The sequence below is a fragment of the Halictus rubicundus genome, chromosome 5, assembly GCF_050948215.1.
Source record: "Halictus rubicundus isolate RS-2024b chromosome 5, iyHalRubi1_principal, whole genome shotgun sequence".
Classification (NCBI taxonomy): Eukaryota; Metazoa; Arthropoda; class Insecta; order Hymenoptera; family Halictidae; genus Halictus; species Halictus rubicundus.
In genome coordinates this window covers 1,799,239-1,823,908 of record NC_135153.1, presented here as the reverse complement: position 1 = coordinate 1,823,908, position 24,670 = coordinate 1,799,239, and the positions used below count along the sequence as shown (strand labels likewise).

General features: G+C 41.1%; 1 protein-coding gene across 7 annotated transcripts in view; it reads left to right on the top strand.

The window, feature by feature from the left end:
- Unc-13 (unc-13) overlaps window positions 1-24,670 on the top strand; it is a 628,091-nt gene that overhangs the window by 314,417 nt on the left and 289,004 nt on the right. For 3 of the 7 annotated variants that reach the window (XM_076787592.1, XM_076787590.1, XM_076787591.1), the window contains exon 2: window positions 1,427-2,291. The exons of the other annotated variants lie outside the window; for them this stretch is intronic. The gene's annotated coding sequence lies outside the window, so the exon portion shown is untranslated. The remainder of the gene's footprint in view (window positions 1-1,426; window positions 2,292-24,670) is intronic. 7 annotated transcript variants of the gene reach the window in all.

Genomic DNA, 24,670 nt, shown 5'->3' with positions numbered 1-24,670 from the left:
GGAACCGCTAAAGTCCACCAACTGGTATCATAAAACGCGAAGCACAACCGAACTCTCCCAGCCAATCCCCGCGACTCGATAAAATTCTTATGCACACCGCAGTTGTTACGCACAGCTAGGATTCCTATAGACCGCGAAACCGCTAACGAAGCGACGACTGTGCTAACGCACAGGCAAGCATTTCGCATGGTAAAACCGTTCGCAGAGTTCTCCGACGATCGTTGCGGGACTTCGAGTGAAAAATTTGAAGCTGAATTCATTGCCGAAGCCGGAGTATTTGTCAGTTCGACTAATTCGGTCGAGCGACGAGATGTCTCGAGTTACAGTCCATTTTCGTACCCCGGAAAATTTATAATTAATACGCGTTTCCAAGCTACAACTTCTGCTAAAACATTAGCATTCCTGAATGATATCGGACTTTGTCATCTATTTTAGAACCATCACCGTTGCAAATACACGCCTGCCACTAATTGCATGAGAAGAGGCATGTGACCTAGATAATAAAACGAAAAACTACAATTTCGAAGTGTAAGTTCGAAACAGTTTCCGGGATTAAACGTTTCGTACGTTGCACACTTCCTTTGCTACGTGAATGTTCAGAAATTCATTGAAAGCTTCATCAAAATTGTTTTGTGGCTTTTTTGAGTGGATTTTCGTTTGTGCATCCAGTGTGGAAATTAGGGCCATCGCCAAAGGCGGTCGGATGTATTTCAATATCGTCTCATAATGTGAAACCTCCAAATAAAAAAATTAAATTTTTATATTTTCGGTTTTTCATCAATCAAACTGTTACCATCTGTTACCGTCTCGTTTCTCCGATTCAAATGACACCAAACACGATATAGTTACGATCATAATTACCTGTGCAACAAGCGAAGTTAAGAATTCGTGTACCTCTACCGTAAATGTCAAGCCCGCGAGTTGAATCGCTTGTTGCACGAGTGATATCGTGTTTGGTCTCATTTTAATCAGAAAAACGTGACGAATACAATGGCAAAAGTTTCGGTGCCGTAAAACCAAAAATAAGAAATTTTCTTTTTTAATTTAAATGGCTGAACTGGCACGAGTGCTTTGATGTTTGCCAAGCCTCGGTCCTTCTCCACGTTCGGCCCACTACAAAGAATGTAGCACCTCTTCTATAATTGTCACGCAAGATACGACAGTTAGGAGATACGACAGTTACGGAGAGAATACTGTAGGGTTGCAAGCTATTAATGGGCTTCCGGTGGATCAAGTGTTGCACACTATCTCCGCGGCATTAGAATTCCGTCGGGGTGTCCGGGCAGCGTGGAAACGTATTCACCGTGCAAAAACGCGCGCGTGTCGAAGCGTATCGATTCCGAAGCGGGTCGGTTGTCACGTGGCGCGGTCGTTTTTGCGCTCCTCGGGACGCGACGCGCATTATCGCGTGCAATTTCGTTCGCAGAGGGTGCGAGCGATCCAAGATCAACGGTTCCGGATCGCGATCGTCGCTGGATCGTCGAGCGAAAAAGAAGAAGAGGATGACGCAGTGACTGGGACGAGGGAGATCGAACGCTAGGGAACAGACAGACATATCGGAAGGACAGCTCGAGATGCGAGAGGATCATAGATAACGAAATCTCTATTACACAATATATAAAAAAATATATATATGTAAATGTACATAAGAGTATCTCTACGAGGGAACGAGCACACACATATACCCACAGAATCGTATATAAGAAGAGTATTTAACGTCGCTGTTACGCGATCCTATTGTTTTCTCTACTCCACTGTTCGAAGTTTAAGCAGAAAATCGAATCTATTAAGAAGAAATCTTTATTGAATAGTTGAATTAAGAGAAGCGCGCGAGCGCGCGCGCCGTTTATTGTTGATCTACAACACGATAGATCACGGAGGAGCTAAGCGACCAAAAACTACAGAGAGGAGGAAATTTAATGAAACGAATTGCTGTCAATTACTAATCAAGTCGTCGTCGGTTTAACAAATTCTTCGCCTAGTTCAATTACTAAACTGCTACTGCGAGTTTCTTCTGTAGCAGTTCTCTAAACCTACCTCCTACGAAGCGAGAGAGCAGAGACAAGAGGTGAAGACGAGGCCGTTTAGGCGACAACGAAGACGAGTGATGTGGTGAAAAGGGGGTGGGGGGAGACTAGTGGTAAACGGCCTACAAACGTGTGTCTCTAGATATGTAGCGCATGACGGCTCTTCGAGCCCGACTCTTCACAATGGTTGTACCTGGTTTAATCTGCAGTTAAGACTTCGCCGTTCTGAACGGAAGCCGCGATCGCTTCCGCGCCATTCCGAAGGTAAGAGAGTAATATAATAGTCAAGGCCGGTCGTTATGCTGCCGACCGACGCCGGCACAGTTTCCATGGTCCAGGATACACGGGCAGTCGAGATCAGGATCGAATCAACTATACCACCGGACTTTCCGTTTACAGTGTTTACTCTATATATGTCTCGAATGCCTAGCCGATAAAAGTCAAGAAGGGGCCAAGAAGAGAGACCTCGGTCGCCGAGGAGTATAAGGTCGCGTGGATTAAAGAATATTATCTCCTGCACGATATATGTCCATGGCCAGACCCGGTTTTTGGACATATATAGAGTAAACACTGTACTTGTTTAACACGTTGACTGCCATGTCACCCTTATGAGGGTGACGGAATTATTTGTCGAGGTTTTAATATGAATTTTTACGCTGATATATTCATTGTAACAAATTCGATTAGGATCTGTAAAATAGAAGAAAGTTGGAGGACTACTCGATATCATATATTTCATTTTTTTCAATTTTTATTTCATTAAGTAACTTACTTTGATTTTATGGAATTTTTGTGGTTTCTAGTTTGGCAATCAAAGTGTTAAACCTCGGACTCCTGCGAGTTTCATTTCTGACCGATATTTCACTACTATTGTTGTATTCCGATATAAGACGATGCCTCGGGACCGGCTTTCGCCGTATTTCGGACGAAGAAGATGGGGTAGCGATTTTCTTATTTAGGAACGAAAAGCGTCGTCTTATATCGGAATAAAAATATTGACGGTCATTAGAGCTTATCCCCACCCCGCTACGGGTCACGAGAATGACTCCCGCACAGCATACGGAGGGTTAAGGAAGATTTACTTGAACAGCAGGTGTAAAACCGTACGTTTCAGTTGTTTGCCGTTCGATATCCGGTCAATGGTGTCCCCATACTCCGTGGTATGCACAGAGTGGATCCCAAAAGGATATTGTGGCAGGTTAATAGACAACCGTCCAAGAATACTTTGGCGAAGTTATGGAACCTCGCTTTACTTCGTCGACGAAGTTCCCTTAAGAGTCGATTTTCAGAGCGAACGATAAGAATGGGAACCGCCACTCCGCGAAATGAGATTTTCGATTGTATGGTGCTTGCAGATTAGTGTTTGCGTCTTGGGGAGACATTATCTGGAGCACCAATTTACGAAAGTTTTCTTGTAACACCTTTTTAGTTGGGCTGAACGAGTGGCAAGGTGAATTGCTGTAATGGCGGAACGGGGGTGGAACTGTTTTCTAGTGTTGCTGGATTAATATTTTCGAGTTTACGTTACCAGTTATACAGTGTGTCCCACGAGCTCTGTCCATTTGAATATCTTGGTTATTTCAAACAATACGGGAAACTGTTACTTACATAAAAGCATAAAAAATTGTAAATTCCATTTAAAAAAAAACAAAGGTGACCTCTATATCTTCTCTGCGCCTCCACTTGCAAGAATATCATTTACACCATATTATGTAGATTCTTAAACCCTACAACTTCTGTAAGTAACATTTTCTCGTATTGTATGAAATAACCAAGATATTCAAGTGGACAGAGCTCGTGGGACACACTGTATTTGTTAATAATTCCACGGAAATAAATGTGTAGGCTTCGCACAGGTTTACTTAAAATTGGAGATATGAATTTTGTCACTGACGATACGATACGATACGATTCCGTAAATGACGAATACTGGAACATGTTGATTGAAAATAGAAAGAATTAGGGTCTGGTAAAGTTGACGTACGGAAAGAACATTTTGTACCGACAATCATCTTCCTATGATTTCTATTGGACAGTTCACGAAAGATGACAAAATGAAAATTTTAATAGTTCATAGTCCTGTAATTGTCTATCATTTCTCTTCATTTCTCCTCTTCTGCATTTACTGGGCGTGTAGAGAAACTTCATGAGAGCACATGAGACTTATTTTTTAGAGACCTATTTTAACTGTCGCTCGGAAGATCCGACGATGCGACAGTTACGGAGCAGAGTTGCCAGATTAACCCACTCTACCCTTCCCCCTCTACGACGCTGTTTCCCCATTTTCTGTAGCTATCATCCCCACGCTACCGCCACAGACCGGTCACGTGACGTGATGCGCGCACCCAATGCGCATTGCGTCTGCGTCGTGACTGACCCGGTAGTGGCAGAGAGGGGGTAATTGTATTCCCCTCAATTTCCTCTCTCTGGCAACACTGGAGGCAGGATCGCCAGATTATGACTTGTCTCCCCACTCTATTTTCCCTTCTATCATGCTATTTCCCCACGCTTTCGCTACGGCCCGGTCATGTGACAAGTTTCGTCACGTGGCTAATCCGGTACGAGCAGAGTGAAAGAGTTGGGGGGGGGGGGTAACTTTTCCCCCTCAATTCCTCTGATCTGGCCACTCTGTTTCGAAGTTACTACTATAGCGTTAGTGACAAACCACTCGCGCAACAACCATACCCGGTGACCCCTACCTAAAAATACCAAAAGTATTTTCCATAGTACGAGGTTTGCATGTCGCATGAATTTTCATTTTGCGAGGAAATTGAACGAAACACAGCATCTGTACCAGTGCTTTCCGTTGTCAATTTTCCGTTGGCGTTCCGGTTCCAGGTCATTGCTTCCAATTAAGTTTCCAATCGCGTGGCCACGGTGTCACGAGGAAGGATCATTTTGTCTCGTAAGGACTCCGACAGCGACCTCTTTCGAAATCAACAAGAAAATGCAACGAGACCACCTTCAGAATGAAAGACAGGGAGTGGTGTCGTTACGCTTGGCTAGTTTCTCGCCCCGTGACTTGTTTAACCCTTTCGATTGAAATTTACGAAACTTTCTCCGGTGAGGTTGAACGATCACTATACAGCGGATTTTATGCATTTATGAAAAAAACGAGCAGGTGTCATTTAAAATAGGAAAAGATTGGAGAAATTTGATACTACTGTTATATTATTTTCAACCTATTAAATTCATTAAAAAAGAAGATAAATTTTTATTTCACCTCAGTTTGTTGCAATTCAGGTAGAACATTTTTTTATTTCACCCCGGATTGTTGTAATTCGAGTAGAAAAATTACTATTTCGCATAAAGATCCGCTGTCTAATGTTCACTGACGAAAACGTGAATTATTATAAGAATAATAACATATTATTAATATTATTTATTATTATTCCCGATTGAGGAATCCAATGACTGCGGTTTTTGCAAACTAAAAATTGTGTATCTCATTTGCAACAGACTGGAGGAAAACAGAAATGATTGAAAATAATATTTTAATATTTGTCTAATATTTATGCTGTTTTGTGTTTCTCCTATACACTTTCGTCATAAATGAACGAAGATCCGCAATGTAGTAATTAGCGGAGCAGTCATAAATTTCCGAAAATTTCCGAAACAAGACATTTATTGTAACGAATTCGTTACGCTGACGCGAGGGAGTCAGAACGGAAATTCTATTACAAAACGCGGACGGCCACGCCGATCAGGAAGGATCTTGCGGAGAGGAAACTGCTCCGGGGAGAGAAATTGAAGCTTGCGAAGAATTTTTCCGTCAGCCCGGACGAGAGATACAGACCGCAGTTTTACGAGCCATATTCGGATTATAAAGGATCGTAAAATGAACTAGGGGACGGAAGTTGGCGACGGTTACGGGGCAAAGAAGCGTCGCTGCTGATTCATTCGAACGACGGCCGCTATGTAACGTTAAACTTTCGGCCACTTGGCAGCGGCAGAGACACTTCCCGCAATTTCCTGGTCGCATCGCGTGAGAACGAAACGCCTTTAGGGGCTCCGCGAAGAAGACAGTTCGCCGGTGAAAAACCGACCGAACGTGCCAAGACACTTGTTGACGGTCGCCACCCTGCTCTCCAGTCGCCATCTGCTTCTTCATTCCGCGCGATCGGAACTATGCATTCAACCGGCGAACGACTAACTCCTCGACCGACACCGCAATATTCATGACCTACACTCCGGGAGAGGGGGATAGCACATTACAGTTTTTAAAGTGACGTAATAAAAGCTGGCAAAAATAGGGGAAGTGTCCCTAGTGCCGGGGACACAGGCTATAATGTGTAATAAACAGCAACGAAGACTATACAAAGTGATACAGTCTTCCTTTGATATACAGTGATGAGCAAAAGTGTAAACACACTTCATTAGTTTCACATAAAACGTGATAATACAACCTATTTTTCAATTGAATGATAAGGCTTAGGTAATAATAATTATATGGTGAATGTGATAAACGAAACATAACAATTTATGTTAGATGATATTAACAATATATAATATTTTACAAAAATAAGAATTTGAAGCAATGTTTACAGTTTTGCACGTTTCATCAGAAACGGTTAAGATAGTACACAAATGCTAGGGAAATCAAATTGTCGACAAACATTGATAGCCAACTGTAGTAAGACACATTTAGACTGGTGTTTACATTGGTTTTCTCCTATTTGAAAGTTAGTTGACACGCGTAAGTCAAGATGAAACCACTTAGTGCAGATAAAAGAAACAGTATCATTTCATTGTGCGATGAAGATTTTCACTACGGCAAATTGCAGTTAAATGTGGTGTAAGTCATACGATGGTTGCAAGAATAAAGAAAACATGGTAGTGTGCCAACTTCTTCAAGAAACGGTAGACCGCAACTTGTTTCTGACAAAGCTGCACGTGAAATTGCACATCGTCTTCGGTTTGAAAGTCATAAATCTCCAAAAGTCGCGGCTTAAGACGTTGGAGTAAATGCAAGTGAATGGACCATTCGCCGCTCCATAAAGAGAATCGTGTTAAAAGCGAAAGAAAAGAAACGCAAACCAGCTCTTTCAGACAAAAATATTAAACTACGAAAAAATTTTGCTCACACATACAAAGAGTGGACAACAGAAGATTGGAAAAGAGTTATATGGTCTGACGAAACAAAAATTAATAGATTTGAATCTGATGGAAGGTCTTGGTACTGGACTTCATCCGAAAATCAAGCAAGTAGCATGAAACAAACTATGAAGTTCGGAGGCGGCTCAATTATGTGTTGGGGTTGTTTTACCCATAAGGGTGTTGGTCCCTTAGCTCGGATAGAAGGTATCATGAGCAAAGAGCATCATTTAAATATTTTGCAAAATAATTTACCTTCTGTTGTTAATTCTATTGAATTTGCTGAAGATGAAATAGTATTTCAACAAGACGGGGATCCTAAGCATACTGCAAAGATAGTACGAACCTGGATAGGGAATCAAAAGTTTTCTGTGATGAAGTGGTCAGCAGAAAGTCCAGATATGAACCAAATCGAAAATTTGTGGTCGATTGTGAAGAGAAGGCTAGAAAAATATGACAATCCACCTTCAGGTGATCGTGCATTGTGGAAAAAGACGATTAGGTATGCCATGCAGGCTAGAAGCAGTATAAAAAAGTAAAGGAAAATGGACAAAATATTAATTCAAAGCTTTATTTCGACGAGCACAATTAAAGTGCAAAACTGTAAAAATTGTTTTCAATCCCTATTTTCGATAAATATTGCGTATATTGTTAATATTAACGAAAATAAACTGCTGTGTTTTGTTTATCCTATTCACTTTGTAATTATTATTACTTAAGCTTTATCACTGAATTGAAAAATAAGTTGTATTATCACGTTTTATGTAAAACTAGCGAAGTGTGTTTCCACTTTTGCTCGTCGTTGTAAGACGACGATGGCTCCTTCGTAATAAGAAAATCGCTACCCCCCTTCATCCTTTGAAATTCTCCGGCGGATACCGTGCCAGAACGAGACGGTATATTCTATCATTTTCCATCGAAAGGTATCGCTGCTTACTCGACATTAAAGTAAAACCGCTTAGCCCCATCTGAAATACGGCGAAAGGCGGTCCCGGGCCATCGTCTTATATCGAACGAAACTGTGAAACTAACAAAATCTTTAGAAATCAAAATTGTAATCAGGAAAACGTAGAATTAAGCTTACTTTCGTCCAGTTTCTTTACAGTGTTTACTCGATTTATGTCCAAAACACGGGTCTAGCCAGCGACATATATCGGTCAGGAGATACTATTTTAGGACAGTGATACTCTTACAAGCCTCGGTTCACATCCCTTCATGGGGTATATCCCGTGGCAGTAAGGATAGTTCTGGGACTTTTATCGGCTAGGCATTTGGGACATATATAGAGTAAACACTGTTTTCACTGTATCAAATAAACTATCAACTTTCTATCCCCTGTCGTAGCTTTCTCGCTTCCACAATTTTATGTAGATATTCATGGCATAGCTGCTTTAAAATAACATTTTGGTATCTAAACTTTCGTCCGCCACTGTATATCTCGAAAACTTGTGGGGTTAATTTCTTCGAAGGAACATAACTCCCGGTAGGAAGAGCGACGTTCAATTTCTTCGCACGGTAAACGCAAAATTGTGTCAGCGTCATAATTGCCGGCGAAGGCAGCGAAGTGCTGTGCAACAACAAGTTCTCAGCTGGAGCAGTTACAACGACCTAGGCGAAGTTATGCGGTAACTATCGCGTGCGGTTGATCACAGTCACCCGGTCATGCAGTCCGGAATTCGATGCGATGGAGTTAATAACTATGATCCTTGCTTACAAGTTTCGGTCGTCGTGGCGAACGCGCCTCCGCCGACAAAGTGATGATTACATACTGCCGTAATTCCTCAAGTATAGTAAATATTCGACGGGCAGTCGGGCAACAACGTTAATAGTTGTAGCTACAGTTCGCGAACAGTTCTCATTGAATTACGAGGGACCATGGCAGTGAATACACCACGGCCGCGATCGAACAATGCGAACGGTTATTGCGCTGAAACTGGATAAAGTTCCTAGGATTAACCTGCAAAATACATTGGCTGTGAATACGCGCGTATTTGTTGCACAATGCGTGTATTCGAACCGCTCCGCAAACCGGACATCGCTCATAGCGCAACCGAACAACAGGAACAATCGAGAGATGACTGGAACATTGTTCCCAGATTGTGGATCTGTATGCAAATAGACAAGCAAGTCTTTTAGGGGTTGAAATTGCAGTGAACGATCGCATTGTTAACGCTCTGCGAACGAGGATTGTTTGGAACACAGTAGAATAGGCCAACTTCTTCTCCGCCGTCGCGTCACGACCCCCACCACCAGTGTCCATGTTCCCCCACCACTGGCCATTTTATGTTACCCTACTGTGTTTTTATCTCTCCTGCAGACAACCCCCTATATAGGTTCCTAACCGCCCACCCTCTCCTCTCACAATCCATAGGAGCATGGTGGGGGGTCTCAGGAGTAGGAGGACTTGTGGCCCGCGAGCCACCAGTTGCCCAGGCCTGCAGTAGAACCTCATTTGGCATCAAACGTAGAAACTCAGGTGTGCGAATGATGGACCAGTTCCTTACATACATAGGGTGTCTCAAAAATGTGGTACCTCCTCGAAAGAGACGATTCCAGAGATCATGTTGAATAACTGTTTCCTTCGCGAAAATGTTCTCCGCGGCTTTGTTTTCGAGTTATTAACGAAATCAAAGCCGCGAACATGTTACTTCAAATCACCTCAGATACCACCCCTTTCAAGGAAATACAACATTTTTGGAACACCCTGTAGCACTGGATTTAATCTATATTAATTTGTCCAGGATGTATAGAAATTATATGTCGCGATTATCATAGCGAGATTTTATACCCTCGGTTTGATAGAAATTGATGTAAGAAAGGTACCGCGAAATTAACTTTGACCTTGGATCTCAAGGTCAAAACTTTGTCACGATTTCGTAAGAGAACGGTTGTGTTTTGACCGATGGTTCCTTCTCCACTTTTTATCCTTGCGATGAGTATGGTAAGATGCAATGAAAAAAAATGGTTGACCTTCTGACCTTGAACTTAATTTTACAACAGCTTTTTTACATCGACCTCTACCAAATCGAGGGATGCTTCATACGAATCGCTCTAGATGATATGAGCTTGAATGAATTTATTTAATAATTTCGAGTGGAAGCATCTTCGTAATTTTAATAATTAGAAGAATGTGTAAACGGTCATTTAGTCGTGGTACAGCTCGTGTTAAATAGTTTAAGAATTATTGAATTAAAAATTGCTACTGACAGAACTTCGGGACTGTCTGTAATAGACGGATAGAATGGTAATATCGTTCCGAATGTTTGTTTTTCGACGTCGTCCACAGCAGGAGAAACGAAAATCTGGTTTTGAAGCATTAACAAACGGCATTTTGTTCCCGTTCGTTCGCAAATTGAATTCAGAAGCAAATGTACTCTCCCCGTTGCATATAATGTCGAACGGGAAAGAAAGAGAAACACAACAGGACGAAAACTGAGTATCGTTAGGCTCTTTGAAGTCGTCCTCGACGTTCTAACAAATGTACGAGGTCTGCGGATTCTGATCTCGCGGGGAATAAATAAAAAAATATTCTGTGTGTGTGTCCTGTCCGGCTGTGTGACTGTAGACGGTAAAGAAAAAGTTACTGCAACCACCGTCAGCACAAGTTGCAATCGGAACTCCGTAATTACCGAGCGCGGCACTAATGGCCGCCATGCACGCTCATTCTTGCCGGCCGCCATTGCCTCTACATTGTACAATCTACACTCATAAGCTTCAACGCGAGAGGAAGCGTGTGTGCGCTCAACTTCGTATAGGCGCAACCTCGATTGTTTCAAACGAGCACAGTCACCGACGATATTTTTTCTACTTGTTTCGAGTTGCCGTTCGTTGTCAGTCCTCTTTTTCCTCTGCGAAAAGATGACAAATTGAAAAATTATTCTTTCAGACAATTTTATTTCACTGAAGAAACAAAATTTATTTTTTCCGCTCTCCTGTTTCGAGTTATTGTTTATAGTGTCCTCTTTTCGTCTGAAGAAAATGATAAATTGAAAAACGATTCTCTCAAACAAATTTATTTAATTGTGAAAACAAAACGGATTCGGAGTTCAGAAAATTCGATTATTTTTTCTGTTCTCTTGTCTCGAGTTGTAATTTGTATTCAATCATAATGGCAGGTTCTAACATTTTTAATTTATTGAGATCGTACAGATGCATCCATGAGGATTTATTCAGCATTTCTCTCGGTAATATATTATAAAAAAAATACTAATAAATGTATATAGATGTATTCTTTTTATTTTTATGAAGTAATTTAGAATAGTCAGTTTTAAACTTAGTGTTAAGCAATAGCCACTGCAGTGTAGAAATGTGGCAGATCTGTATAAAAATAAATTTAAAATAAAAATTTATAAAAATATTACAAAAAATAATGAGTTTAAAGCATTCATAGAACTACAATTTCTTTCGCGGTGTTCTTAAAACGTTAAAATGATTAGTATTGCAGAGAAGCTATTACTTTCAAGTCTCTCAATGATCAAAGTGGATAACACAAATTTGCATAACTGTCTGCAGTCTACCTGATATTCAACAAGAAAAACGAACGATAAAAATGAGCGTGTTTAGTGGTTGTTACGAGCGCTAGTACAACTACCGATGGTTCGATTACGCAATATGGGTACTCAACAGTAATTTAATAATGTCAAATATACCAACGAAGCTCGGCTGTTCGATAAAAAAAGTTGTTACAAACATTTTGAAATATAGAAGGTATTTAAAATTGTTCGTTAATAAAAAATCAGCCGAATTACAAACATAATACATTTTTAATTCGTTGTATTACCTTTCGACTTTGAATAAATATCGTGATGTGACCCAGTTCCTCACGTGTTAAAATCGCGTGAAATTGTATTAAAAAATCAAATTACTTTCTACAATTTCGTGTTTCGTTCTGCTAAATAATGAATACATCGAAAACAGGAACATATTAATCCTTTTGAATCTGTATTGTAATTTCATTGAAGTGAAGATTAATTCTCATTCGAATTTTGCTCGTATCGATATTTATCGCAAATCCTATTGCAAACACGTGTGTAAGAATAAAATTGTGTTAATCATTTTTACGAACGAATTGACAGGTACTATATTTCCTCTATGCAATTAATTATACGTTACCGTTTGATTAATTAAGTTTGATTAATTGAGATTGATTAATCAAGTTTGATTAATTGAGTTTGATTAATCAAGTTTGATCAATTATGAATTAATAAAGGACAAAGAACAACAGCTAAATAAATTAATATGGCAACAAATAGGTTATGAAAAAACAAGCTCGGTTTAGCGAGATGCCTGAAAACTTACAATAGAATTACGGTGTAAATTTTAACATGAAAAGTACATCACAAATGTAAGTTTTTTTTAACACGAATTATGTTCATTCGCTGGACAGGTCACCCTTATGCTGGCAAAAATGTGTGCTATACTTACACTGGTCGTCTTATATCTAATAAATAGACTGCGGATCTTTATGCAAGATAAAAATTATTTATTTGAATTGCAACAAACTGAAGTGAAATAGAAATATATTTTCTTTCTTATTATGTTTAGCAGATTGAAAATAATATAATAGTATGTTCAAATTTTTCTAATATTTTTCATACTTAAAATTACACCTACTAATTTTTGTCATAATTGCGTAAAATTCGCAGTCTACTAATAAATATCTCAAAATTCGAATAATCGAGGTTCCAACGTGTCCGTAAAAAATGTATCAAATTAACAATTAGAAGAAACGAGGGTAATAAGCTTCCTCCGAAAACCACGACTCGAGAAACAAGAAAAGAGATCGAAGAAATCTGGCAAGAGGGGTAATCGTGGAACAATGGAGGAACAAATGATCCAACACACCAAATCGAGAATCGAGAGGAAAAACTGAATGCCCGCGAGAGAGAGAGAGAGAGAGAGAGAGAGAGAGAGAGAGAGATTGAGAGAGAGAGAGAGATATTGAGAGAGACAGAAAAAGAGTGAGAAGGTAGAGAGGGAGGGAGGGTGACAAGGCGAATGGAGGAAGTAGCGTGGAAAAAGTCAACGACTCGCAGAGTCCCGACATCGACTGCAAATATTTAAAGTACGAGGTCAGACGCAGAGAGACAACGAGAGAGAGAGAGAGAGAGAGAGAGAGAGAGAGAGAGAGAGAGAGAGAGAAACGAGTCTGCCTCGGAGAATAAGTAAATAATGAAGTAGCGTAGGAGGGTGAAACAGTGTGTGTACTCCGCGCGTCTCACGGGATTCGTTAAATCGCATTGGTCGCCGACCGGAAACAGGGTTGCACTTTTACAGAGACAACGGGCAGAAGTACGTCTTCGAGGAAACATATATCCTTTTACGAGCTGCGTACCGTCACTAATAATGCACAATTTTTGATTGTTCAAGCAGTCACAGGTAATCCACAATTTTTGTTTATTTATGCCGTTCTTGGTATCATACATTTCTCGGCTGAACTTTACAATCCCCCCCCCCCCCGACCTCTCAAGCTTCTGATACCTATTATACGTCATTCTACTCGTTTCTACGTACTACCTACGAAATGTTCGCGGAAAAATCTCTTACTACAGTTTTCTTTCGATATAAGACGATGATCCGGGACGGCCTTCGACGTATTTCGAATGGGGGCACCTATTCGCATTGGTCTTGAATGGACCGAGAGTTTACGAGTCCCATAGAGTTATCCGGCAGACCGTAAAGTGGTCGACTGAATTTTGAAAATTGTTATAAATTTCTCTTCGTACAAAACGTTGTTTTTATTCTCTTTTTCTTTTTAATGAAAATTTTACCAAAATATTCGGGGCATTTTGTCCGATTAAAATGACATTAAAAGCAAAAAAGCTACTGTATTGGTGTCGTCCAAAATGACGGACGTTTCGCACATAATAGCAAGAAGCAGAAACAACAGTATCCGCGCGAAACACGGTTTCCCAAAGGTGAACGGTTCTTGCAACGACGTTTCGTCGCAGCCAAATCTCATTTCGAAGCAACGTAGAACAGAACAGGCTCGACAATTCCTCGGAGTCGCTTTGTCGCGAAAGAGACTCTCGTGTTCGAGTGATATTCTAATATCCATCCCCGAGCAATTTCAGGACAAACGAAGACTCGCGCAGCGAGCGTTCGTGTGTTCGGGAAAACTCGGGCCGGGTCTCGCAGGCGGATTTTCATTTTTGCAATATGTGTGTGGAGGTCGGAGTTCGAAGGCAAATTGGGCCTCGTGGGAATTCAACTTTCGCTGGTATAAAGCGGAACGGGGATATCCTAAGACCACGGCGCGGAATTGCAAATTCGCTGTATCAGCGGCGGATCGTTCTGCCATCAAGGGAGGGAGAGGGAAAGAGGATCGTAAGTTGGACAACGTTGGCGCACGCGACAATGCGAACAATGTTCCCCGAAGGGTGGCATCCCTTCGCCGCGTTGCTTATCGTCGAACCGCAGTCGATGCTCTTGAAACAATTACACGCGACTGCCACGTGGGGATACACTCGTATCAGACCCTTGCTCGTTTCATCCTACCGCTGTCAAAGGGAAAGCAATCCGAGGTATACTCTTATCTTTCTCTTTGGGCTCCGATGGGAAACGGGACGGTCGAAACTCTATTTTCATGTTCACCGTTCGTTCAAATTCAATAATACAAACTCTCCGGAGATTTTTGCCTTTTAACCCTTTCGACGTTTACGGGGCGTTCGCTGAAGTTTGCCCCTCTTCCCAAGCTTGCGGTACCTATTATACGCCATTCGTTCCGACACAGTGTTCGATGCAGAGGACAACAGTCAAAATTTACTAAAAGTCTTGAATCATAAAATATGGAAAGTATTCGTCCAGTCGAAAAATTATTTATTATTTCATTCGAAATGTCGGATAAAAGTAAATTTGCTATTTGTAAAATACTAGAGAAAGAAAATAATAAAGGGGTAATAATATACTGTATTGTAAAAATCTCAAAAAGTATAACCATGAACAAATTTTACAGTTAGGCGGAAATACCGTGTATATGTCGTCGAAGCCTGTATAATAAACGTCGCGGAATTGTCCCTACTACCACGGGGTATACCCTGTGAGGGGCCGCGAAGCTGGACAGGCCTCGGACGCCGAGGAGTGTAAACTTAACACCTCTCCTGGACGATACATGACGCTGGTAAGACCCGTGTTGTTGTCATATATCGAGAATTCACTGTATGTACACGTGTGACCGGCCGGGCACGGTTACAAAGTCTCAACTCTTTTAAATCTCTCTTGAAAACCAAGATTTCCAGTTTCAACCAAAGAAATAGCTGAGGGAATGTAAGATTGTATTTGTTTCGCCTCGTAGAAGGGATCCTCGTCGTCGGGACGTAATTCTGTCGCCAGGTAAAACACTTCCGTCGCGGCACAATGTGCGACGGATCGTCTATATCCGGGTCGCGGCCGTTCGAGCTTGGATGGGCAGACGAGCCACGACGAAAGTCGTGACGCCATTTAAGCCCGCGATATTGTTCGAAGCAGTTGCAACGACGACGTTGAAATTTATGCGCGTCGGGCGCGTGTCGTCGCCGGAAACGATGCATCGAGGATTTCATGTCCCGGAGCGCGTCCTGTCGCCTCGCGTTCGAGGCAAAGCGAACCTAAGTTAAACCCGGTCGGATCATATTAAGAACCGAAATGAGTTTCAGGAAAGTTTCGCCCCGCGTGCAGCCCCGCGAGTCCAATAAAGTTGTTCGACGCCGCGCGATTCGAGTTCCCGTGCAACGTCTCGGAAACAAATATAAATATGACCGATCGATTTTTCATCGATCGTTCTCTGATTAAATAGGGAACGCCCGCTCTTTGTTTGCTCGCTGCACCGGGAAGAATAATCGCACAGCTGCCCCGTGAGAAATCCCTTCGTATATCTATTGTAATCTTTGAGCGCGGCGGTGATGGATCGACGCGGAACACAGCGGCGCGCGGAGGGTGTGCGTCGGGTAGCTTTATGAACATAACTGTAACTTTGAGAAATCGGAGGGATTGGGAAGCAGTAGAATCACGATATATCCGTCAGGATGATGTGTTCCCGTCGACGGTGCACACTGCCGCTCAGAACTCTGTGGACACACAGTCGTCAGATCAGGGGAATTGACTTATCTATATCAGCCACTGCTATCCCCACCACGAGCTCCAATCCCCATCGACTCCTTCAACACCCCTCGGTGGGAACAGTGTCGCCTAATCAGGGAAATTGACTCGAATTGAGAGGAAAAAGTTTCCCCCTCTCTGCCAGTACCGGATTAGTCACGTGACATTGACACACGACCGGAGTCGCCAGAGCAAGGGAATTGACTTATATATAACAGCCACTGCAGTATACAGTGATTTCTCTATATATGTCGCCAAGGCCTGGATGATAAACGTCGCGGAATTATCCCCACTACCGCAGGGTATATCCTGTGAGGGGCCACGAAGCTCGAGAAGCCTCAGCTTTGTCTCCTGGACGATACACGACGCTGGCAAGACACGGGTTGTTGACAAATATCGAGAATTCACTGTACAGAGTGAGTTTTAATGAATTATGTAAGTATTTTACGGGACCCATTGAACGAGTACAATTTGATTTTTCTATATCGCATCTTTTCTGAGACATCAAGGTGAATATTGTCAAAGCATTTTGAAGGTCAATTCAATGTCATCATATAAATAGGTCGCTGAATTCGCCCTTGCGTCCGTGACAACGTGATTTTAAAACAAAGTTGCGTTGACTCGAGAAAATTCTCAAGGTCACCTTGATATCTCTGAAAAAATGACATATAAAAATAAACGTGTCAACGAAACGTCGATCAAATGAGGTCTTATTTTTCGTGGTAGTAGCCTTTGTAGATCTGAGATCAATTAAAATCGTACTAAATTCTGTCGAATTTTATGTACTAGCATTTTTTGAAAATTTTCAGAAACCATAATCGCATAAAGATCCGCAGTCTAGTCATGATAAGTAAAAAATAATAGAGCAGTGGTCTATAATTTCTCTAATATTTTAACCATTTTAATTCGCGTTCCGAAGTCCATTCCCTGTACAAGTAGAAGCAGCTTATGATAGCCAGACACACAGTTACGAAAAGAACGCGCGTCCAAAAATTTCAAAATTTAATTATCTTCATAAATAATAACCTGCAGCAAATTAAACGCCAGCGAATTATACGTAAAATTTAAAAAATAAGGAGCACACTAAAAGAGAGGGAGAAAAGTAATTAACTGAACAACGAGAAAACAGTACTGGGTTACGTGTCACATTTACAACATGCTTCTTAGTTGAAGGCAGCGGGTGGCGAAAAGTGTTCTGCGAATGAGCTACAGGGTGTATTTTCTTTATATTTGTCAACGTTCATTGTAACAGAATGAGTTTCGCGACCAGAAACTTCCTCCGTAGGTTTCCCTATTACTTTCTTGGGTGAAGTCAACGAGCATACTTGTCACATCTTTTCCAGCGCGTAAAGAAAGAACAGTATGAAACTTGTCTCATAGCACACGTGTCGTCGTTACAGTTTATTTCAAGAAGACTTCCATGAATTTATGATAAAAGTCGATAGGTGAAACACGAAATTGTCAGGAAATTAATAGAATTTAAGATTATTAGACAGCGGATCATTATGCATAATAAAATTGTCTTAATCGATTTTGAGAGATAGAAGTCCAATGAAAAAATCTGTTCCTTGTTTTAATTATTTTAATAAGTTGAGAACAACGAATGTCTCTAAGTGTAAAAAGGGGGGGGGGGGAGAGGGCTTCCATTTGTTAAATGGAATATACAAATTTTTATACATTTACATAGTCCTCACTAGAATCTGGTCTGTCAATCAATGTCAAATTAATTGGAAATAAATTAATTTGGAAATTAATTTAAATTAACTGAAAAACATTAACTGAACAACATTCCATAAAATACCATAACTACCAAATTCCTAGCCTATTTGCTTCCAGTGTCATGAAATTGATGTAAACGATTTTTATTTTGTATAAACATCCGCGGGCCACTTATTAGTTTCGCTGCGATCGTATCCGTGTTCTCGCAATATGATGCAAGACATGGATACCGGACACCTGGTGTCGCTTTACGCCGGCTATCCGCTTGAATGCATCATTATTATCACCCTGACCTAGCGAAGCCCGGTGGATGGAGCTACGGGAACTGTTCGAAAATTTCGGGAACTTCGCCGCATCCGGCGGTGTCCGCTCGGCTATAGTGGAATGGTTTCGCGTTCGATTGCTCGGAAGCTTCCGTGACTATTCGATGGGTCCGCGGTTTCTATCCCGCAGACATCGAATTCGGAAACTCGTTATCCGCCCTTTGAAATCGTGATACGCACAGGACACAAGCAACCGTGCCCCCTTAACACGTTCCTCGTTTGACAGCGATTGCTGCCACGCCGAATGTTTTCGGCCAACGCCATTCGCTAAATTGTTTCGCCGTCCATGCTGCACTTGCAATCAATAGACGGTCTTCGGATACCTCTGAAACTAGCTCCTACAATATTATCTCCGTAACTGTCGCGGAGGTCTCTACCGTACCTGTCGCGAAGGTCTCTACCGTAACTGTCGCGAAGTTCTCTACCGTAGCTGGGAACGTAAGTCGTACCTTGTAGTACTATAGAAGTAGCTTCTACTTTGTATTATCTCCGTAACTGTCGCAAAGGTCTCTACTGTAACTGTGAAAGTACCTTGTACCTTGTAGTGATGTCAAAATAACTTTACCGTAACTGTTCGCACATTTTTCATACATATCTGAATATTTGCACGTATCTCGTGCATAAACGTATGAGATATTGCAGTATTTAGTTTAGCAATAATCGAAAAAAGAAATTGTTAACACAATGGGAGAATATACACTAAAGTATATTAAATATGAAAGGTGATTAAGAAATTATTTATACTTGTAAATGCAACCAATGTGAGTCATTATATCCAGTAATATTTAAAACAAAGGAAACAGATAATAAATTAAATATTCAAAGTCAAATTAAAAATATCTTTATTCGTTTCGTTTAATTATTCATTTTAATTCTGCCACAGGATATTTTTTCTAGCCAGCAAAAGAAATTTTTCCTTGTCCTAATTTATATAAAATTGCTCGTATGAAAGCTTTGTGGATGAAAGTTTTTCATCCACGTTCTCTAATTTAAATAAAAAACGAATATGCATGAGTTTTTAACGCAGTTAATTGCTAAATAGGAAATATGCTCTACATTGAAACAATATGAAACGACCTTTTCGCAGATTTTCATTGGCATAGCTAATAGTTAATTCCAAAAATATTTTCAATTCGAGAATACGTTCACCGAAACATTTCGTTGTAATACTGAGCCGTTTATAAAAGCATTTTCAACATCGCTAATTGTATTTTGATGAACGCAACGTAGAAGTGCACATGTTCCATTGTATAAATCGTGCAACAAAAATGAATGGAAATATCGAAAATATTTCGGTGACATTGCCATACTTTATTATAAGAATGAAATATGGAGTACGTGCACGCGACATGGTCATAAGTTAGACAATACAATGAATTCTATAGTTACTGTTCAAGAGCCAAACTGTTCTTTCGAACCATTGAACCTTCGAATTGGTAAATTTATCGGGCAGCAATAATTTAAGAAAAACTCTTTTAATATAAATGTGTAATAAATTGACATATCGACAACGTGAACGGAAATAACTTACAAAGTAAACTGAAATTGTTAACAAAATTATCGTCTATTCTTGTGCCATTCAATTTTCTCCATCGGTCAATCGGTTTTATAGTAGCACTACAGATAGTAACTAATTTAAAGATTAAATTTTCTTCTTAATAGCCACGTCAGTCATATATTTATGACTGACAGAATTTTTTTTACTAAGTTTATCATTTAGTTACGGGTACAATTAAAAAGTTGACTAGATTTCTTGAAACTTTGCTGATCTGTCACCGATCCCTATATATACTAAATATACTATTATATATCTCTATATATAATACACAGCCTACTACAGACTCCAAGTTATATTACACACCCGTAGTAAGAATGAAGTATATGGTATATTCAGTTCTTGCTAACACTAATATTCACAAATAGTTTTCAGTTGAAACAGTGTTACGGATCTTTAAAATTTATATCTTCTCAGTCAAATATATTATTTCCCTACATATGTATTGTGTGACAAAGCACTGTTTCTTTGAACAAAGTAGAACTGTACTAATTGTAATAAATTGTACTAATAATTCACATAGACAAAATATTTGGTAGAAGTCGAAGTCCATTGATAATAAAACAGGCTATAAAAACAAATAAAAGTACAACGACAAATAAAGCCCAATAACGACGAAGTCATGAATGGCAGCCACGCCGCCATTAGCCGTATTGAAATCGATCCTGAAATTCCAGTAAAAGAGAAAGAAAATTCCTCTCGTTCAAACGTCCTTGCTGTCACAGTTACCTACCAAATTGCTCAACAATTACGAATTACGGGGGCAAAATTTGTGGACTGCGGTATCATAGGAAACAGCCCGCAACGTATCACGGCGAGGTATTGAAATCATGGATCCTCCATAACGTTGGAACATTTTTCATGGTCGAGAGTCCCATCTAATTTACCGCGAGCGATTTCTCCACAGGGGAATCGCGCAGAGAAATTTTTAATCGAATTCCCGGCCAATTTCATTACACATTCGATCTCGTCCAATAACTCCCACCCCCTTTGACTCGTTCTATGTCTTTTCCTTTTCTTTTTGTTCTTTCTGCCGTGGGTGCATGCGAGTTTCATTAGCACTTTCAATTTTCATCGGGCGAGCGTGCCGTCGCGACTTCCTGCGCAAGCGGAATTAAAACTCGAGGCCGTATCACGTGGGCGAATAAAGAATAGATTTTTTAGAATTGTATTTCTTACATATGTAGGTACTTCTACGAATGATTCCGAGTAGCGCTAGACACCAGGCAAGAAACCTGTTTCCGATTTCGGTGACGTTCTCGAGCGAATTGACCGCTGGTGGCGCTCGCGACGGCAACCTAACCTTAAGAGCCAAGACTCCGTAGATTCGCGATAAGATAGAGTGACCAGGTTACCGACAAGAATAGGCGAAAAATGGTTTTTCGTGCTTCAAGTTTTCGTCCTTATATGAGAATATTTTTTTCGCTGGGAAGGAGCACATTCGAAAGAGGAAAGCTGACGAGATTATGCAGATCTACATGTCGTGGAATCCAAACATTTTTATGACATTGGATGAGTTTTTTGTTTGAAATCGAGAGTAGCGCGCGCTAGAAAATATCTGCAGCTACAAATTGAGCTACATTTTGTCTTGATTCTCTGCGAAATAAAGCCAAAAACTTGAAACACATTTCTGGCGTCAGAGTTCATAATATCGATAATACAGAGCGAAAAATGTAACAAGTTTAGTTTCAGACATAAGACCCGTCGGACCAAGACGGATCGTGAATGGCTGGAGGCTGTGAACGGAAATTATACTGCAGTTACCGACCTGCTGGCTCTGCAAAAGTCACGTGACTACCCTTGGCTCTTAACCGGGAAATTCTCACTCCTAACCGCAAAATTTCCAACTATAACCGTACGGTCCTAGGATCCGCGGATTTTCAGCCGGATGCGGCCAGGTTTTCACTGAAACATACAATATCGTCGGTTTCGTGGCTATTAAGCGACCACGAGTCTCCCCGCGAGTCGTTCGACAAAAGAGTCCGTACGCCGCGTCCTTTTCCCGTCTCGATTTTTCTATGTTTCATCGGATGCCTGCCGTCGCGCCGTCCCCTTCGCGCATTCTGCTCCGCGTGTATTTCTGTTGTCTTTCCTCCGTACAATAGCTACCGGGCTGTTCGCCGAGATCAAAGGGATCGGCCCACATGGCGCACGGAGCAAGTGTGTTTGTGCTTCGTCGCTCCACCCGCAGCTCTCCTTTACGCCCGCAGCGTCTTCTTTCATCGGATCCGTGGCTACTTTCTTCGGCATTCTTCCCTCTGTTTTCGTATGCCTTTCCATCTACCCCCCGACCACTGCCGCCATCGTTCTCCGTCCGACCGTAATCGTCTTGCTTTTCCAGCTCGTGGATCGCGTTCCAACGATTTCGCGTCGACCCGGACGATTACGTCCCAAACGAAAAGCAAACGTTTGCCGAGATATCGGGGCTCGGCGCGCGGTCACTCGATACCGTCGTTAGCGATCGTATCAGGTTCAACTTGTGCTCGTGCTTGTGCTTATGGAATCACCGATTCCAACTCGCTCGTTTTTGAAGATAGAAGGAAATGCATCCAACATAATTTACTTGGTATAGAGTATCGCTCGTAATCCGTTGTTGCTAACTTTTTTGTCGGGGGAGGCGTCAAGGAGACATGAAGGTCATGGTCTCTGTTTTGACAATTTATTTTATATTGTAGTTGACCTTGAATGACCTTCGTAATAGGTCATTGTGATCGACTTGAAACACACTATCGGACTCTAAATAGGAAACCATACAATTTAGAGAAACAGAGTTGATCTTCATATTTCCTTGACGCCTCTTTTAAAATACTGGGTCTAAACGGACCCGGACCGTGCCATCCGAGTGTTAAAAATTGAAAATTGTTGTATAATTTGAAATGTATAATTAAGACAATTCAAGTAACCAATGTTGTGGAGTGAGCAAAAAATGTTTTTATGTAATTGAAAGAAACTTTCACTGGATGCTCCGCTTCACTCGCTCAATTAACGGCGAGTGAATATTTATTATGATTAGGGTGGATGTTGAATGAATCACTGGGAGAACTAGTAACTTAAATTTATTATAACAATACTAAAATTTATACAGCGACGAGTGAATGTATTTTAAGTGTCTTTTCTGATCGATTGACCGATCAGTACTGAAATCGTGGGACGATTGTCCGAGGACTTGGAGTCTTGGGAGTTGTTTTTTGGGGGATGGTTTTGTAACGCTTGCACGGATTGGTCGTTTTTGTTTTTGAAGGAGCTTGCTGGGCTATGGATTGTGATTGGTGAATGTGGAAATTGTAGGCGCTCGGTTTTGACGTTTTTTGATTGGGTGTCAAGACTTCGGTGGCAACGGCTCAAGTCAGCGTGGATTACCTTATTCAGGTAACGCAACGGTATGGTCCGTCTGGGTAATAAATGTTGACCCTCTGCAGGGTTCGCTAGTAATTGCAGTCCTTTAGTAATTTAGAGGATTCTAAAAGTGATTTTGTAAGCTGCTAATATTCATTTTCGTCACGTCTGTGGAACAAAGTCGACCGGTATTTGGGAAGTTCCAAGTCTTACATGTTTGCTGTATCTTAATAAGGGTCTGTGTTTATGCTGGATTGTTAAGCCGTAACAACCAATAATCGTTTAAATTTTAACAGTCATATTCCTATTCTGTCGAACTGTTCCGAATTGTTTTAGAAACTGAAAGTACGGTTTTAAATTAAATTGAAATTAATACTTGTTTTTCAACATTGGCGTTCAATACGTTGGTATCGAGGCGTACGTTAGTAAGGGGTTCAAGCGTTGCTTGCACGGTATCGATTCTGCTTCGTCGATGCTTGATCCCATCACTAGCCGTCGTGCACCGGTGTTTCGATGCTCGTTTCAATGGTAGTCGGCATTGTTGCGCGCAGACACAGGTCTCGTTGCGGAAATAAATAGCTTGCGTCGGAGATGCGGCGCTCGATGCAATCGGCGCAGCCGATGCAACGATGAGCACGCGGACGGCAAGCGAAAAGTGAGCTCGGGAGGAGAACGTTTTTAAATGGCCTGTGGTGGTTGCTGCACGTGAAAAGGAAGATGCTCTCCTTTTCGCAGAAATGGAAGCCCGCTGGAACTTCGAGTGCCTTCTGTTCGGTTCCTCTCTCTCTGCTTCAACACATCGCACACCGGTGTGTATTTAATTGTTCGCAAAAGTCGAACATTCACAGATGGGAAATTTTGAAACAGTTTTTCACTGGTCATTTTACAGACATCAAGAGAAAACTTGTTGATCGGTAGAAATCAGTAACAAATTCATGTTGGTTAATATACAGGGTGAGTTATCCAACGTGATGACTGAAAATTTTTAACGAAAAACGTTTCGTGTTATAATTAACTTTCGGAGTTTGCGCATTTATGATGACATGAAGAAATACTGTGACGAAATTAGAACTCCTGAAAATTGTACCACTATGTCATTTCTGACTCACACCGATATAGTACAGTTTTCATTCCGATATAAGACGATCACTCGGGACCGGTTTTCGCCGTATTTCGGATGAGGGCTACGCGACCTAACTTAGCTTAGAAAGGCAGCGATTTTCTTGTTCCGAAAGAAGAAGCATCGTCTTATATCGGAATAAAAATATTGACGGTCGCTCGAGCTTATCACCACCACTACCGCGTCCTCCCATAGCGTAGGAAGGGGTAAAAGCGGAACTAGATTTTCATCGCATGTCATAATTCGTTCTTCTCTTTTACTGTTTTCTTTGTTCAGGTCAGTGAAATTTTTCATTTCCTACCTAGTAATATTCCGCTTGCTCATCCGGATGGATCAAAGGAGTGTGTTATACTTCTCTTTCTTTTATTCGAGAGTTATACGTAGATTGACCTGGTACTTCACAATAACACAAAACCGTCGG